Genomic DNA, 18,524 nt, shown 5'->3' on the forward strand with positions numbered 1-18,524 from the left:
TAATATATTATACAGAACATGAAAAAAAAATTATTGAATATGTTGTACTTTTTAGCTTTCCAAGGTGGTCAAGTACCTTAAAATATGCCGTGAACTTAGAAAGTACGTACTCAAGCCACCAGGTGAAGAAAATGTCTTAAATTTAAGTTCTAAATACTTCTGCTTCGAATTCTCCTCAGAGCTTCTCTTAGTCCGATGCCTGCTATGTCAAAGGAATTTTCACGAATCTACATTTTTCTAATCGGCTGGACACAAAATTTGAACAAGTCTTGACAGATTGACTTGAAGTTTTAAGCCCGTATTCACAATTATACGGCGGCCATCGTAGCCGAATGGCTTGATGAGTGAGTAACACTCAGTAATGCCCGGGCTCGAGACCCCTGCCGTGAAGTACCATAATTAATTAATAAAAAAAATTCGAAGTCGCCCCTTGGCAGATAATGGCAAACATCGGCGTGTACTTCTGCCGTGAAGAAGATCCTCATAAAAAATATCTGGCGCTCGGAAGTGCCATAAGGCCGGGTGACGGGTTCAAAGAATCGATTTTTTGTTTTTGCATTTTTCGGAAGAAAAAAATCTTAAAAATATACTATAAAAATTTCAGACAGAAATTTTAATTATTTTTAAAGTTATAGCTAAAATAAGAGAGCGCACCGTAGTGTGTATGAAAGCGAATTCGACCTAGATAGACGTTTTTCTCAAAACCATAATTTCGAAATTTCGGAGAATCACAGACTCAAAACTATTGAACCGATTTGGCTAAAAATTTAACTTGTTATTCTAGACACACATATCTAGATTTTTTAATAATAAACTATTTAATTTAAACAATTTATGAAGAAAAAAATTAGATTTTGAGAACTTTTTTCACAAGTCCGCCATTTTGTTTTTATTTTTATATTTTCATGTATATTTTAGGTTCGGGACCTAAAATAAAGTCTACAGAATAATAATCTCTTTGAATTTTTTATTCCAGATGACTTTGGAAGGCTGCGTGTTTCGCCGAACCAACTCATCTTTTTCTTAAGGACTCCATTTTGACGTCAAAAATTTCAAACAAATTAATATAAAATTAACTAAAAAAAATTTTTTTAATATATATACTTCAAAATACCAATAAAAACATGTAAAAACTTTAAAACGATCGCATCTTATTTTCTTTTTAAAAAAGACTACTACTATAAAATGTAGGTCTCCCCTTTTGTAGAGGAGCTAAGCCAAATGTCCTACAAAAGCGTTTTTATTATTCAAAATTATAGTTAATATGAAAGTGGTGATATTTTTTTTGCTGATGTATTTCATAGTTTTTTTTAACAATTTCCGAACAATTTTTTTGTTTAAATTTACATTTTTTTTTTTTGCAAACACCGATATTTAAAATAAATTCTGCGTACTTCTATAGCTATTCACATGTCAAGGTTTTTTTGGCAAGAAATTTACGTTTTTACAGGATTGCATTTTTTATCGTATCGATTGCGTTTATTTTATTTCACTGGAGTAAAGTTGAACAAATTCTTTTTTTGTTGCAGGTGAAAAAAGAAGTTGGAAAGAAAAGACATGTTTCTCTAAAAAGCGGGGTTAATCCCCTTATGTTTGATGTCCATACTAACATCAAGGAGTGAACGTAAGTATTGAATTCTTTAAAGCTTTAAAGTCATAAGAAAGTTAAATTGAGAAAAAAAATATTTGATACGTAATTGAGCCATACCACTATTATCATAATAAAGATAAATGACAATAATTTCCTAAAAAAATGCTATTTTATTCAAAATGAACACTGGCCGGTCAAACTTAACCACCCTTTAGAAGATCTATTATTAGATCAATTGTTGACTTGATTATGTAGTCTATTGTTTTAGTTGTATGTGAAAATTTTCCTTCATAACATAAAAAGTTGATTTTGCCGCACGTATCGTATGATGTAAAAGGAAATCTGAACTTATTACAAATATAAATTCATATCAAATGAAATTTCTTCAACCGAACGCAAAATATAAAAACCCACTTTTGAAACTTCTAAAAATAGCATTAAAACTTTGCTCCGTCATTCTCCTTTATTATTATTTTTTGCTTCCCGTCGCCTCCACTGGAGACCATCAGCGTTCATATGCGCGCAAAAACAATTTACTAACTCTGCTACAACCTGAGCTCTTAAGCAATACAAACAAACAGTTACCCTTTACTTCCTACGCGCATCCTTGCAGCCATGCATCATTGCACAATCAAAGCAGTTTTCGCCCAAAACAAATAATAAACGAAAATGGTAACGTGTATCACGTGACTTTGCTATCATGCGCGCTGCCGCTGCCGCTGCCTCTGCCGCGCAACGTTGCCACTGCTTGGGAATAGCGTCCGTGCTTGTTGAATGAAATGCAAAAAAAAGTGATGGAGATGAGAAATGAAATATGAAGAAAGCACAGTGGTGGAATCAGCGCAATGAAAGAAACAAAACACAACAAAAAAACACAACAACAGCAGCAAAAAGCACCATCAGTAGTAGCAGCAGCAGCAGCAGCAAAACAACGTGAAGGCGAGTGCACACGAATAGCGGCGAATGAGCTGTGAGTTGGCAATGAATCTCAGCTCGCAACGCACCATAACCATGCTTTGTTTGAATCGCTGGCAAACGCTCACTTCCCGCTACTTCGGATTACTACGTTAGGATACGTATACGCTTCGTTAAATCGCGCCAATGACGCTTCTTGGTGCGGAAAAGTTGAGCGGCTGCTGTGCCGCTGTGCTGTAAATAAAATTCAATTTCGTTGCAGTTCCGCTCGAAATTTATGAGCGCATACTATTTATATCTGTGGTGCAGACAATCATTCGTTTCCTCACAAGCGCATGTGGGAGCATAACGCCCGTTGGGCTTTTACGCGCCCACATTTCATATTCGTTTGCGAATTCTTTTCGTTATGTTAACAGAAAGCGAAACATTCTACCGCATTCAAGACGAAGTAGCTAAATATTTCACTACAAACGATTTACTGAATTTCAAATGAACTTAACAACTCCCTTTTTTTGTTATTGGAATTTCAAACATATACCAGCTTTTCGCTTATTTATGTTTATTGCTTCATTTGGGATTGTTTTGGTTGTTTTCAATTGAACATCTTTTATACATACATAGGTAGGTATATCTGCATGTCCGACCTAAGACTTAAGTTTGCAATCCCAAATTTGGTTAGAAGTAAAAAAAAAAATGGAAATAGACCGTCGTTATAAAATAAATATATGCTCTTGCCCGCCCTATGTTCCGACTAGGATGAATATATTGTCCATAACATGCATTAGGATGTTTTTCTTAAATAGGTTTTTATTTTCAATTGAAAAAGTCATCTACATGCATAATTTATCAAGGAATATAAAAAAGGGCTCTAACGTTGTTTTCATCCTTATCGTTGTATTTTTATCTTACTTCTGCCAAAATTTTACATGCAGAAGCTAAGCGCCTAAAATTAAGCAAAAATTTATATACTTTACGCCACCGCAAACCAATGACGTAGACAGCCGCTTGTGGGAATTATACACACAGTTAGTGTGAAAATACCACGGGAATTCCCAGTTTTTATACAGGGTGCTCCTCCTCAATCTGTTTAATGGAATCATAGCAAAACTTTAGCAATTGAATTTGCATACTTTAATGTCAATTCAGAGCAATTTGAAGCATTTAATGCTATACACCGAGAGAGTACGCAAAAATGAACACATAACTAATAACACAGGTATTTTGTTTTGTATCTTTTTGTTTTTCCTTTTTTTCTACGCTATGCGACTGGTTCCCGATGTATTTATTGGCGCTTAACACGATCGGCTATAGTTAGCGGCTCCTAAAATCTTTTAGAACTCAGTTTGTCGTTCTTAGCTCTCAACTTTTCGATTTTACGTTGGCCATTTTAAAATTTGAACGACTTACGTCGGACTTGTAATACAGGGCCCGGACTCGAAGTGTAACCATTTAAAAATACCATAAATTTTGTTTGAAAAATTACTTTTATTCAATTCAAAGTAAAGAATGTGTGAAAATAATACAAAATTAAGAATCAATTTACTTTTCCTCGATATGACCACCTTTTGCTTTGACTATGGCCTCGAGACGATCCAGAGACGAATCGCGAACTGCCCGAATGTGATTTGCAGGTATTTTGGCCCACTCGCGAACAAAGGTTTTTTTTAGCGTCTGGAGACTGGTGAATCTTCTAATTCGGACCTCGCTCTCCAAAATGGTCCAAAGAAAATAATCCATCGGATTGGCGTGTGCTGAATTTGAGGGCCATTGTGTGGACGTTATGAAGTTCAGAACGGTGTTTTTTAGTCATTCGGTTCACTCAAGCTTTGTGAGACGGTGCCGAGTCCTGTTGAAATGTCCATGGTCTGTTTGTCTGCCCCCAACTTCAAAGCAACCTCCAGATTACTTTCCCGATAATATTTTGCATTTACCTTGACGTCAGGCGCAATGAAAACGATTGGAGAGCAGCCATCTGCGGTTGCAGGGGCCCAAACCATTACCTGTGGCGGGTGCTACCTCCTGGTGCCTAATCAAATTTAAATTCTCAAACTTTCATATAAACCCTATCGCTTTGGGAGTTTACGAATTGCTCAGTTTGAAAAATTTTTCTCGTCAGAAAACACAATGTTCGGAAATGTACCGCTCTTGGCCAAGCGAAGCAACTCCTCGAAGATCAGGTACCGGGTAGTTTTCTTGTTGTGGAATATAAGACAGTGGACCGGCATAGAACGTGTGGATCACCTCTTAGAAGCAGCTAGAGACCACGAATCTTCTACAGTAGAAACTCGATTCTTGCACGTAATGAAAACCGGGCTTGGTGCAAGTTTCGAGGTTGTCACAAGTAGGTGTTCTTTCATACAAGTTAAATGAGCATTTTTACAGTTAGCAGTCCAGGCTTATTTGTTTTTATTATATTAATGAAATAAATCTTAAAGTGATAAGTTTCATTTGAAATTAAAGAAATTTCTGATTTACGTTTGATCAGTACAACACAGTCTATGAGCCTCTGCAGCGTCATAACATCGTTTAAGCAAATATTACTTTGCTCTGCCCAATCCAAGCATACTATATGTATACTAATAGACCAACTCAATACAAGCTCCTCCCTACGGTCTTCAATTATTGGGATGTACAATAAAGACCAAAATTGATGTTATACAGTTTTTCCAAAACAAAGCAATTCGGGGAATCGTTAAAGTTCCTTGGTACGTACGTAATATTTAGATATAAAAATGAGGTTGTGTTGTAAGAAGTTGGTTTACTGACGATAGTTTAACGTGACAACGTCATAAGAAAATACTGATGTAATGGTTGCAATTTTCAAAACAAAATTTTAATTTTATTTGTTTGATAGATATTTTGTATGGATATAGAGGAGGAGGTAAATGGAATCGCAATGGAATAGGTCAAGTTACATTAACAAAAACGTGAAAAATGACGAGACATTTATCAAATTCATGAAAGATATGTTCAATTTCGATTGTGCATCAGACGTTAATAAGTCAACAACACTAAGAGGCAACATCATCGATTTGCCTTTTTCAAGACACTTTACACTCGAAACATCCCCTTTCATTTCCTACTTTTCCTATCATCGTCGTATTCTCAACAGAGAAATGGTTCATTACCATGCACACAGGAAGAAGGCATATGCCAATACAAATATGTGCATATACATATATTACATATATATGATCAAGTAGGAGAGATCCAGATGTCGAACTTTGCCGAACGCGGGGGCCGATTGTACTCTTTATCGTTCGTTCGATTAAGGTAACAGCGATTGAGCAAGATAACGACGAATGAGCAAGATAACGACACATTTTTTCGGGCGTGCAGCCGGCTAAATCGAATTATAAGACGTTATCACGTCAAAAACTCAGTCAATCGCTTTGACATGAAACATGCTGAAGAGAGGGTGGACTCTTATTCCCATACACAATAGTATGACTATTGAAATAAATAATAAAGGGTGGTTGAGTTTCAAGGGGCGATGCTGATTTTGAATAAAATACAATTTTTTTAAGAAATTGTTGTAATTTCTCCTTATTATGATAATATTGGTATGGCTCAATTACGCACAGGACAAAATATCGGCCAAATGGTCGCCGCGGCCTAGTCGGCACACCCCCATCCGATGGTCCAAAAATTTTCGATGACGCTGAGGCATAATTGAGGTTCTATGCCGTTAATGTGCCGAATTATCTCATCCTTTAGCTCTTGAATTGTTGATCGCTTATCGACGTACACCTTTTTTTTCAAATAACCCCAAGGAAAGAAATCCAACGGTGTCAAATCACATGATCTTGGTGGTCAATTGTCATCGCCGCGACGTGAGATTATTCGGCCATCAAATTTTTCGCGCAAAAGAGCCATTGTTTCGTTAGCTGTGTGACAAGTGGCACCGTCTTGTTGAAACCACATATTGTCCACATCCATATCTTCTAATTCGGGCCATAAAAATTCGTTATCATCTCACGATAGCGAAAACTATTCACAGTAACTGCCTGACCGGCCTCATTTTGGAAAAGATACGGCCCAATGATGCCGCCGGCCCATTAACCGCACCAAACAGTCACTCTTTGTGGGATTCAAGTAGTTAGGTGTGGGATCAAAGTAGTTTTCCACACCTACCTGAACACCCCTAACTTTCCCCTATATGCATTAGTCATAACATCCATGTAAACGCACACACACGCGCAAGCGAATACCTATTCTGTGTCACTGTCACAGTCATTTCCATAATTCATTGAATCTCTTTACTTAGCGCAAATGGAGATGGTTCGATGCTCTACCCGAGGGAATTACGTGAAGCTGGATGAACACAATCAGCGCTGAGTTGCAATGCAACTGCAATACCAATTGAGCCAATTCAACCAACCATTAAACAGAAAAGAGAGTGCTGGTGGCAGAGTGTACGTGCAGCAGATGCACGGGCATGGCAGGCGAGGGCGACTATCTAAAAGTGCGAGTAATTGATATGGTGGCAGTTGTGCTGTAACCACTCACTGCTGCCGCCTCGCACGCCCTGGCGCTTTTGCGTCATTTTGAGTTACTTTTGTTTTTATGGTTTATTAATTGGAGATATGTTAGCATTGTTGTTGCAGTTGTTGCTTTTGTCTCTGCTATCGTAGTTACTTGCTTCTATATATGTACATTCATTTATACGTACACTCATTTATATGTATATAACCGTTGTTACTGGTGTAAAAGTTGCAACTTTTGTTAGTTTGCTCTGCTTTGTTGTATAACAACGCTCCCTGAGGCAACTGAGGTAACTCCCCATGCCATTGTGGATGACCCGCGCATTCGTTCCACTACCTTTCGAAGTTGCAATAGGGTAGAAATTAAAAATACTAAAAGCGACCAACAAATTTAATGAAATTGATTTGCTTGTTTGCCATTTTACAGCCACCTGCTCACCTCCTCTGTTGTGTACTGCTCGTCCCTTGCCCACAGGTCGCATGCCGCAAGCGTTGCTTGGTTGCGCTGATTTTATTCGCTGGCATTTCGTCTCCCTATAGTTTTATCTTTTTGTTCCAAACAAAGGGTGATACAAATAAACGTTTATTTTTTTAATTTATTCGGTTTATAAAAATGCCGTGGACGATACAATTTATACGTGACTTCCATTCACCTATTACTTGGTTCACTAAACGCTGTGGACATAAAAAATCAACTGATAGAGTCTCTATTTTCTAATAACTTACGGTCCTGAGCAGACAATGGCAAACCGCTGAGTGCCGTTGGGAAGCGCATTGAACTCCAGGTCGAGGAAAAGTTTGCTGAAACCCCTAACAAACGCTGAATCCGCCAATTATATTTACATATCGAGATTAAATATCTCCAGCAATATATTACGACTACGATTTGATGCTAGTGGGTGCCTCTGCTAGGTTCGAAGTCTTGTGGATTTTCAATTAAAGGTCAAGTCTTTCTTCACCTGCAAGAGAACTTTTTTCAACCTCTTGCATTGGCAGCAAGCACCGCGTGAAATATTTTCAGATTGTGTGATCTTTTCCTATTCATACGACATAAGCTAAGGTGGCCGCTGGATCCGTGCTCAGACTTGATGGGGAATGTATAAAGTGAAATTTTTTTCATCAAGTGGGCATTCTACTCCTAACTTGTCTAGTATGTAGCATATTATTACCTTCTCGAATTTAGTCGGGGAATGCCTGACTTCTCTCCGACTGCATCCAAATAATTCGATATTAGGCTCATCTGGGTTCCCGGCCACAGCGGCATAGAGGGGCACTGCTGGGCTGATGAGCTGGCTAGACAGGAGACCCTGGAGACGGTTTTGTCGCAAAATGAGAGGATTTGGGTCCCTGAAAATCAGTGGTCTATTTCGGAAAAAGGGGCTAGTGCGCAAACGTGCAAAGTCGCGAGATCCTTTTGGCTACGGTTAGATCGGGGGTGCTCGAAGGAACTTCTGAGGCTAACAAAGCCGAAGCACTCGCATTTGGTGGATATCCTTGCCGGACATTGTCCGTTAGGTATCTTTTCGGTAAGACTTGGGATTGCTTGAACTCCTTTTTACAGAAATTGTCTGGAGGATGAGGTAGAATCATCTCAGCAGCTTCTTAGCTGCTCTGCTCTCTTCGGGTAAAGATTTAAACATATTTTTGGCTACACCTGCAGATATTCCGGGTTTAAATATCGCAAACCTGGCGAATTTTATATGTAGCTTGAAGCTTTTAAACCAAACATAATTAGCTACTGTTGATCGTCATTCCCTAATCCAAAGCAGTTTCTTCCTTTTTCTCCCTATTTGGTTCTTTTGCTTATGTTTTTTCCTCCTGTATGGTATTTTCTCCTATAGTATCAAAATGGACGAATTTTAATTATTTGTCTAGCTGAGCTCCCTCATGTCTGCAGCCATTTATTCTATCATATCCTAAGCTAATGAAAACACGTTTGATCAATCAGGGGTACTAGAAACTCTGGTGCTTTTGTTAACAGACTGACTGATGAATTGCCGAACTGAGCGTCTGCGACTCACGCAATAGAACGAGAGTCAATTATCTATTCATGTTTAGCGGAAAGAAACAGAGACGCTTGGTTCATACTCAATCCTAGCGTATTAACTATGTGTTTCTTGAAAAATTCGATCACAGGGGTCAGTGAGACCAACATATGACTATCAAAGGCTACATGAAAAATTTGCGGACCATAACTCTTTAGTTGGCTTACCAAAGCCCACATAAAGGCAATTATCAACGACTGAGAAGTGACAGTGCTCATAAGTCGCTAGATCGAGGATAGTGTTTGTATATCAACAAAACCATTGCTCTGCTGTCGCTGCTGCTCTGAACTTGGACAGATGAGTAGTAGAGCAGGTGGCCCAAAACTCACGATCAACTGTTTTGTTCCACTCCAAGCTACGTTTCATTACTGCTAGTCGCTCAGAGCGATAGTCAAAAAAAATGTAAATGCTGTCTGTAATTGAAGTAATAGCAAAGAACCTGGAGTCGGCTACTTGGCAATTTCTTGCTATATAATCCAGCTATTGCTAATGGCCCCCTCTGTTGCAATTTCAATCATTGATCGAGAGTCCTGGACAATGAGGGGGCAAAATAGTTTATCCCTTGTTCTTAAATAGCAGTTTATCCTTTATTCTGGCCTCCTGAACCTCGAAGGAGGAGACTTAGGAACTCGCACTGTATACTATACGCATTTTAGGAAACTAAAATTAGCAAAACTCAGCGTCGGCCATTTTTGCGTGGTGGGCGGTGCAGCGCCATAGTACAATAGTGACTCGAATTTTTTTACTGATAAAGAACAAGAAGCCTGAGTAATTGTTCAATTTTGTCAGAAGCCTTCAACTATAGGCTTCCAGGTTAGCACAAGATGCCACAATAGAGATTGCACTGCACTATGGCCCAATAATAAAAATAACTATTTGCAACTAATGGGCAAAGAATGACAATTCAGAGCACTTTCACTATAAGTATATACCTATATCTGTCGCTGGACTAAGGAGAACCTTATTTGGGTTAGATGTTTTGTCAAAAGGTCAGCTACATTCTCTATTCTTGAACAAGCCCTTCAGATATAATAAGGAGTCAGACCAGTATGAAGAAAAGTTAAGAATGTATTTCGTCTTGCCCTTACTTACCCACAGACCGACTTATTTGACAGACTGCTGATATTGGTATCATCGGCATATGCCAGCAATTTTTAAAAAGATTAAATTCAGTAAATTTTACCAAGCTTTACAGAGATACCATCATTTAGACATACTAGTTTTTTAAATGATTTTCAGAACAGTTTCTACACTAAATTGTTCTGTTTCTCATGATGTGCAGTAGAAAACAAGTGGAAGTAGAAAGGGAAAAATCGTACATTCAAAAATTTTTTAAAGAAACTATTTTTAACTATCAAAAATTAGTTAACATTTTATAGCAGATTTTTCTTAATTGGCATACCCTTCAACTAAAAATAGAACAAATCGGATACTTGAACTATGTAGGTAAGTCTAGTGGCTGCCAATATCACATACTTAGACCTGTAGTAGATCCGTTGGATACCACCGGAACTTTATCCGTTTACTAAGCGATTTCTTTTAAACCATCCTGCGGCTTTTGTAAAGGCGCTTATCTTCGTTAGTATTAATTAAGATGCTCTACATAAACTACATCTGCTAAAAGTACACTACCGAGTATGTAGAGTCTTGTTCTTGCAAATTCTTCACACTCACAAAGGAGGTGTCTAATAGTTTTCTCTTCCTTAGTATTATAGCAACTTCCACAGTAATAATTAACATGAAATACTGAGATAAGTCATTTAGGAGTTTATAACATTCTATGAATGGTGGAGTGTATTTTGGACTCAGCGCTTTAATAGCTGCCTGGCTGTCTGAATTAATGACGACTTTCCTGATGGGTAGTACCTTCATATTTATCACTGTAAGCCCATCCTTAATACCAGTGACTCCCACTTGAAATACACTACAGTGATCGTACAGGCTCGATTATTGCTTTGTCTCCAGTTTTTCAGAGTAGACTTCTCCACCTACTTTATTATTTAATTCTGCGCCATCTGTAACGATAGTTATTTCATTTTTATTTTCAAAAGGCTGTTATTCCAATCTTCTTTCAAAGGAATCATTGTGATAAAGGATTTATTTAAATGAATGTCGTTTATATTATATTAAAATAACCCTTATGGCTCGTTTGGAATGAGTTTATTTCCCTTAATCTAAGCGCTGATTTGCCAATTGCCATTGGCTACCGAATAGCTCTATGGTTAGTATGTTTGGCATAATATTTAAAGCATCTGTAGGTTTAGTTCTAAGGGCTCCACAAATACAAAGACTGGCCATCCTTTGTACATAGTCTTTTTGATTTACCTACTTACTAAAGCCGGCCACCATACCAGTACGTCGTAAGTTAGGATTGGTCCTACTATTGCAGTGTAAAGCCAATGAACAATGAAATCGGAAGTCCCCAACTGGATTCGATTAATCTTTAACATTTAAAAAAAAGTGGATGTGTAAGCAAGCAAAAATTTTTTTAATTAATTTTTAAAATTGAATATCTCTAAGACAGTTAAGTTTAAGCTTTCATATAACTAAACCAAAGAGTAAAAAAAAAATGTTTTTTTAATAATCTTTAAAATTAAATATCTCAAAAACGGTTAAATTTTGAACATCAATTCATAGAACCAAACCAAACAGCAAAAACAAAAAGAAAAAGTTTTAATAATCTTTAAAATCAAAATTCTTAATCTCAAAAAAGTTAAGTTTTGGTCATCATGCCATTTAACCCTCTGCAACTGACGTGACTTAATTTTCACAACTCCACTGACATGGTAGTATATCAGACACCATTCCGACGACTTGCCTTTACCAAGTTCCTGCTTGTAAAGTTGGTGAAACTATTTTAATTTTTTGCTTAAAGACTTATATTTTTATTTATTAACATATTTATTCAATTTAAATCGGCAGTTTTTGTTAAACAGGCTTTGCTCTCATTTCCCAATTAAACCTTAAAACTTATATCTATACAAAAACATCGAAAATTATTCCAAATACTGTTTTTTTCAACAAATGTTTTATTGTACATTTACTTAAACTTAAACCAAAAGTTATGTATTTATAAAAAACATTATTCCATTCATTCATTAGTTCATTCTATATTAAGCTTAAACTTATCAGTCTAGTAAAAAGAGATCAAATGAATCGCGTAATAAAAAGTTACAAATTTTGTTGACAGGTCTCACAAAGTGGCTTAGAGCATTGGAGGCAAATTGGCTTTAAGCAATTGCAGCAACAATATCTAGTTACTCTTTTTATTTTTGGCGGACAAATAGTGCAAAGTTTTCTTCCACTCGATGAGTTAGATCGAATGTCATTTTTATCGTCATTTTTAGTTCTCTTGGCAATCTTTCATTATACACTCGAAATTTCATGTGATCTAACGCCAATTCTCCTGCCAGATTGAGTAAAAAAGTTTTTCTTCTCATTTTATCATCACTGTCTGAACACCTTTGATTTAAAACTGCCATAGGCCAATGACGAGTTTTACGGCTGCTTAAATATCGCACATTTTTTGTCAATTTCGTCGATTCCTCCTTTGCTATGGTTGTAATCTTGGTTTTTGGTTGGTCAGCATCCTTTCCTTGATTGTAAGTACGTTGTTGTTCAGCGATGGAACTGACTTGACTTGAAACAATAAGTTCTTCATCTGATTCATCATTTAAAACTTCATCGTTTTCTAAAAGTTCAGTTTGTGGCTGAAAATTGGGGTCAGTGCCTTCGTCATCAAAATCGCTGAACTCATGCTCGGTTTCTTTCTCCAACCACTATTGTATCTGCTCGTCACGGCTTTTAGAAGTTCCAGAATATGTTCGCTTGGAAGAGTGTATCCTATGATTTGTATTTAACTGCTCCATCAAATCAAAACTAAAAAAATATAAGGTAATGAAACAATTTCACTGATACTTTGTTCAGGAGACACTACGAAAATATAACAAAAATACTGAGGTGATTGTTTCTCATACACCTACGTCAATACTGATTGACACTTGTAGACACTTTTTCACTCACACCGACGCGTGTACTCACTTCAACTGCCTTTTATACACTAACGTACTCATGAGAACCTAATAAGAAGCTACTAAAAATTCGAGAGTATCTACTTAAAAAAGAACGGAGCAAAATAGTATTTTGTAGTATTTGGTGTCTGCTATATACTACGTCAGTAGCAGAGGGTTGAGCAAAGTAATCGGAAATGGCCTAACTAAAAATATTCTCCAGTATCTGGGATGACTTTTCCCATAGTTTTGTATGAATGGCATTTTCTTTGAAGGTATATTTAAGTAAACTATTTCAAAAATATCTGGTAGCACACTGGCTTTGGTACTCGCATTTTAAACACAACTTTCAAGTAAAAATACACTTTGAAAGAAGTTTTGAAAGTTTTATCACCTCGTTCAAACCTAACGTCCGCTCACTTCATTCTGTTGAGATATAACATGACGCGACAGGCTAGCTTTCGGCCGGTCAAGAACTACCATAGTCAACACACTCTATGCCACTAACACAAACTTGCACTGGACTCACCCTTTAGGTATGCATGTACATATTATTTTTATTTTTGGTGCAGCGATTTCATGGCATTTGGTGCTTATATTTATTTACGTAAATTTTTTTTGCACATCGAATTTAATGAAAATTTATTTTTCATCAATTTTACGGACATTGTTTTTGTTACAAATGTTGCCATGTTGTCATGGTATGGTATTTTATGCTCAATCATTTCTTTTTTTGCAAAAATTTTTTTGTGGATTTTTCCATTGGTTTTTGTGCATCAGTGCGTTAGTTGGATAATTTTTTGTGACCAAAGATTACTTTCATTTATTTTCATTACCCATTTTTGTGTGTTAAAATTGTAGCCACTTTTGTTGCATGCACGTATAGCAGCCGGTGTTGCAGAAAGTTTTAACGAAATAAATATACGAATATATGCGCACTCATATGATGAAATTTTCCACAGTGTAACGATGCAATGCATTGTTGTGAAGCGTAAATTGTAGCTGCCACAAAAGAGAGACAAAAGCTAACGAGAAAATAAAGGCAACGAACAGGGTTATAAAAGGTGAAGCAGCAACCAGGCAGGCAGAGAAGCAAAAAATGCTATCGTTTATTGGGGTCGCCTGTGGTTTTGCAAAGGCTAAACAAATGGAGTTTCACAGTGAATAAAAAAATTTTAAAGGAATAAGTGTATTTTTTCTTAACTCTATCAAACACTCACTCTCTTTCGCTCGCTCTCCCTTTCTGCCATAGACACTGACACTGGCAGTGCTGAATTTTTTTGCTAAAACAGTTGTAACAAAGCGAATGTGTTGATTGAAAAATGTACTTATAAATTAAAACAGAATTAAAAGCTTTAAATTGTCCATGCTTCATTTAAGCCAGCTGCTGCACAAAGGAATAGATTTGAGTGTCCGAGGGATAGGCAAATGAATGGAAGCAATCATTAGCATTTACAATACATATACATGTACACATTTGTGTGTTCAAGTAAAAAAAAAACACAAAAATGGTGTGACACAGAAAAAATGTGTGAATAAAGATTTTCATTTAATAGGAATACCCATGTACATATGTATGTGTGTATGAATGTGTGTTAAATATCATTGAATTGCATATTCCCTACAACTAAATGGAACATTGAGTGCTTTCAAAGCTGATTATATGAGCTACTTAGTATTCATTTGCGTGAATGGCACATTAATAGGCACACACACAAATGGAAATGGAAATGTGCATGTAAAATATAAATATAGGATATTCACATACATATGTACAAGTAATTGCGAATATTGAGGACACATTTATCGAAGCTTAAAGCGATGTAAAAGTGCCTACAAATAAAAAAAAAAAACAAATAAAAATAAAAAATAAAAATAAAGACAAGTATATTTGAGTTGTCGCCAGATACGCCTACGCTTGCAGCAAACTACATTTTCATGTACATATGTATATATGTATGTATGTACATGTGTATGTAGTTGTAAAATAAAATAAACATAAAATCGAAATATAAACAAAAATAACAGTTACAGTGAAAACAGTTGCATAAATTTCAAAAGCAGTGCCATACCACTCGTACTATTTTATTAGGAAAATGGTAGGCATAAAATTGAAGTGATATAAACACTACGAGGGTTGCTACTTTTATTTCGTCGCCTTGAGAACTTCTAGTGTAGTCATGTGTCATCTGACGTATCCACTGGAAAGTGGGGTCTGTACTCCTATTACATGTTTATACTCCCTGCTAAAACTACTATGTGGGGCTCCACTAAAAAAAAATTGTTACCGTTTTTCCGTAGGAATCATAAAAGCTATGGACTTTAGACTTTAAGACTTCCACCAAACATTTCGAAAATGCGGGCGTAGTATCCGCATGTGTGGGCCCTGGCTACCACTCGGTACCCCGGATATGTTTGAAACCCTGGACATGAATGAACAAATAGTGGAAAAAGTGCTAATGGGAAGTCCACCATACAACAGATTTTTAAAAATCGCTAAATCCATCTTTTCGTCGATTTTAAAGCAACCTTCAATGCTACAGATAGAAATTACCTTTTTTTTGGATTACGCCCATGAAGAGAAAGCTCTCATGAGTGCTGCTTTACCAGCATAGCAGTATGCACGACTTGTATACTCACAGCCTGTCCACAATCTACTGCTCTCACCGGGGAACTGCCAAAAAGGTATTACGTCACGCGTTGGTAAGCTCAAAGGGTCATAGTTATTGTGGACATCTACAAAACTCCGCGTGTCTTAGGCGATTATGAATATGTTCAGCATGTACACAAAGTTACGAGTTGATTTTAGCATATAATGTACAATATTTTATCCGTTTAAGATTTTAAAGATTTTGGGAGCATAGCGTGCGCATTGAGACAAGTCGTGATGGGCATCTTCTGCCTCTTCGTGCAGATTGGGAAACTTGGTGAACAAGCATAGTCAAATCTGTACCCCGAGCCCTGACTGGAATTGAGTTAGGTTGTAGTTTATTTCCCCATGGTTTCTTTCAATGGATATGAACTCATGCTGCCATCTACTCTTAGGGGATCTGCCAGAGGGCCTTTGTTCTGCTGCAGTTTTTACGCTATGAAATCACCTCTATGACGCTATGTCCGAGTTTGGTATAACCGCAAAACTAATTCACTAATACGGCTGTGTAAGCGCTATCGCAAGCTCCGTCAGAATTGGAAGTAACCTCTCTGAGTCGCTCGATACCAAACGAGTTTTCAGGCAAGGTAATTATCTATCCTGTGACTTTTTCAACCTCTTACTGGAAGACGTATTTCACGCCGCCGAGCTAAACCGCACTGGTACCATCTTGCACAAGAGTTCTAAGCCACTAGCATATGCCGATGACATCGAAATTATCGCCGAAACCAACCGCATTGCATGCTTCGGAAACTACAGTTTAAAGTCAGAGATGAGCACGAGCTGGGTCTTGCGGTGATTGAGCGGCAAAACAAAGTACTTTCTGTGAACACACAAATAGTCTTAACGTCTTGGGCAATATGTCAAGCTGTAAAGGACTTTTTCTAGCTTTGAACCAGCATCAGCCTAGAGATTAAACGGAGAATAACTCTTGCCAACAGGTGTTAATTTGAGTCCATTAGGCAATTGAGAAGTAGATTCCCTCGCAAGGACCAAACTGACACTCTACAAAATGCTCTTCCTCCCGTCCTCCTATAAAATGCAGAGGAATGAATGATGTCAACAGCAGATCAGAAAGATTTGGGAGCCTTCAATAGAAAAATTCTTCATAAGATCTTTGGTCGCCCTCGCGTTCGTGTGGAGTAACATATCGTGTACGCTGAAACAGCGAACTGTATGAGCTTTATAAAGGACATGGATATATCTAAGCGTTTAAAAATATAGCGTCTACGCTGGCTGTCACCCGAATGATCGAAGACGCTCCAGTGCTCCAGCAAATCTACGACATGGTAGAAAAAGAAAAGAAAAAGAGAACGACCACATCTCCGTTGGAAGGATCAAGTGCTATAGGAACTATCAGTGCTCAGGATTTCTAATTGCGAAAGACAGAAACAGCTGGCGCGCTATTTTGGATTCGGCCAAAACCGATATACGATTGTAGCGCCATATAGGTAAGTAAGTGGTAATTGCTGACGATCTGCATTTTGTCCATATAAAGAAATGTTTGAAATTTTTTGCTTGAATCAACGTCTCCCTTCATGTGATTATAATTTAGCTTCGCAGATATGGGCGATAGACCCCATCGAATATATATATATATATATAATTGGCGCGTACACCCTTTTTGGGTGTTTGGCCGAGCTCTTCCTCCTATTCGTGGTGTGCGTCTTGATGTTGTTCCATAAATGGAGGGACCTACTGTTTCTAGCCGACTCCGAAAGGCAGATATTTTTTATGAGGAGCTTTTTCATGGCTGAAATACACTCGGAGGTTTGCCATTGGGGCGGAGGTTTTGCCGAGGGGCGACCGCTATTAGAAAATTGTTTTTCTTAATTTTGGTGTTTCACCGAGATTCGAACCGACGTTCGCTCTGTGAATTTCGAATGGTAATCACGCACCAACCCATTCGGCTACGGCGGCCGCTACGAATATGCTACGGAAAATTTAGCAACCCCATAGAAGCAGTATTAAATGAGACATGCTAGAAGAATTTAGTGACTTAGTTCCAGAGTATGTGGAAGAAAATGGTACGAAATGAGGGAATGAGGAAGTTATTTATAAAAAATCTTCCTCTAATGAAGAACATCAACAGCATGGAGATAAAATACGATTCTATTACTAGACAACAAAGTAGGTGGAGGGGCCTACCTGATAATTTCAGTGTATTTCAGACGGAAGTCAATGCCATAAAAGAGGGACTTACGGTAATAATACTCTCGTTTTTATTTATCCACAAATGAAGTCTTCATATACCCGGACAGTCAAGCAGCAATAAAAGCGCTAAAACACACTCGTCAAAAACAGTCATAGAATGTTTTAAACTTCTAAATGACGTCTCTAAGTGCTACAAAGTGAACCTTATTTGGGTGCCAGGCCACAGGAATATAGCATCTGCTGGAAGGCAGATGAACTTGCTCGAATTGGTACAACGACCTCCAAGTGGATAAGACGCTAATACCCATGCCTTTAGCCACTTTTAAACTACTTATAGATAGGGAAACCATCAGTAAGGTAAATACAAGTTGGCAAATCCTCTCAATGGCCGAAATGGAGCAGCGGTCGATCAAAAAGCTTGTTAAGATCTGACAAAGAAGCTATAAGAAAAAAGATAGGGGTATTAACTGGTCATTGTCTGATAGCCAGCCACGCTAGAAGGTGTCCCGTACTTCGATTTCTGTAAAAGCTGTCTAAATACAGAAGAAGAGGAAACAGTCAGGCACCTTTTATGTGAGTGTGAAAGCTTAGCGACAAGGAGTCTCCGCTCACTTGACATGGCATTTTTAATTTATGTAGCGGACATACCGCATATAAACCTAACGAAGCTTTCCT

The 18,524-nt window shown here is 37.5% G+C and overlaps 1 protein-coding gene across 1 annotated transcript in view; it reads left to right on the top strand.

Moving 5' to 3' along the window:
- The first annotated feature begins 1,542 nt into the window (after positions 1-1,542).
- Positions 1,543-18,524, top strand: part of LOC129248467 (uncharacterized) — a 148,533-nt gene continuing 131,551 nt past the window's right edge. The window contains exon 1 of the mRNA XM_054888021.1: positions 1,543-1,624. The gene's annotated coding sequence lies outside the window, so the exon portion shown is untranslated. The remainder of the gene's footprint in view (positions 1,625-18,524) is intronic.

The sequence above is a fragment of the Anastrepha obliqua genome, chromosome 5, assembly GCF_027943255.1.
Source record: "Anastrepha obliqua isolate idAnaObli1 chromosome 5, idAnaObli1_1.0, whole genome shotgun sequence".
Lineage (NCBI taxonomy): Eukaryota > Metazoa > Arthropoda > Insecta > Diptera > Tephritidae > Anastrepha > Anastrepha obliqua.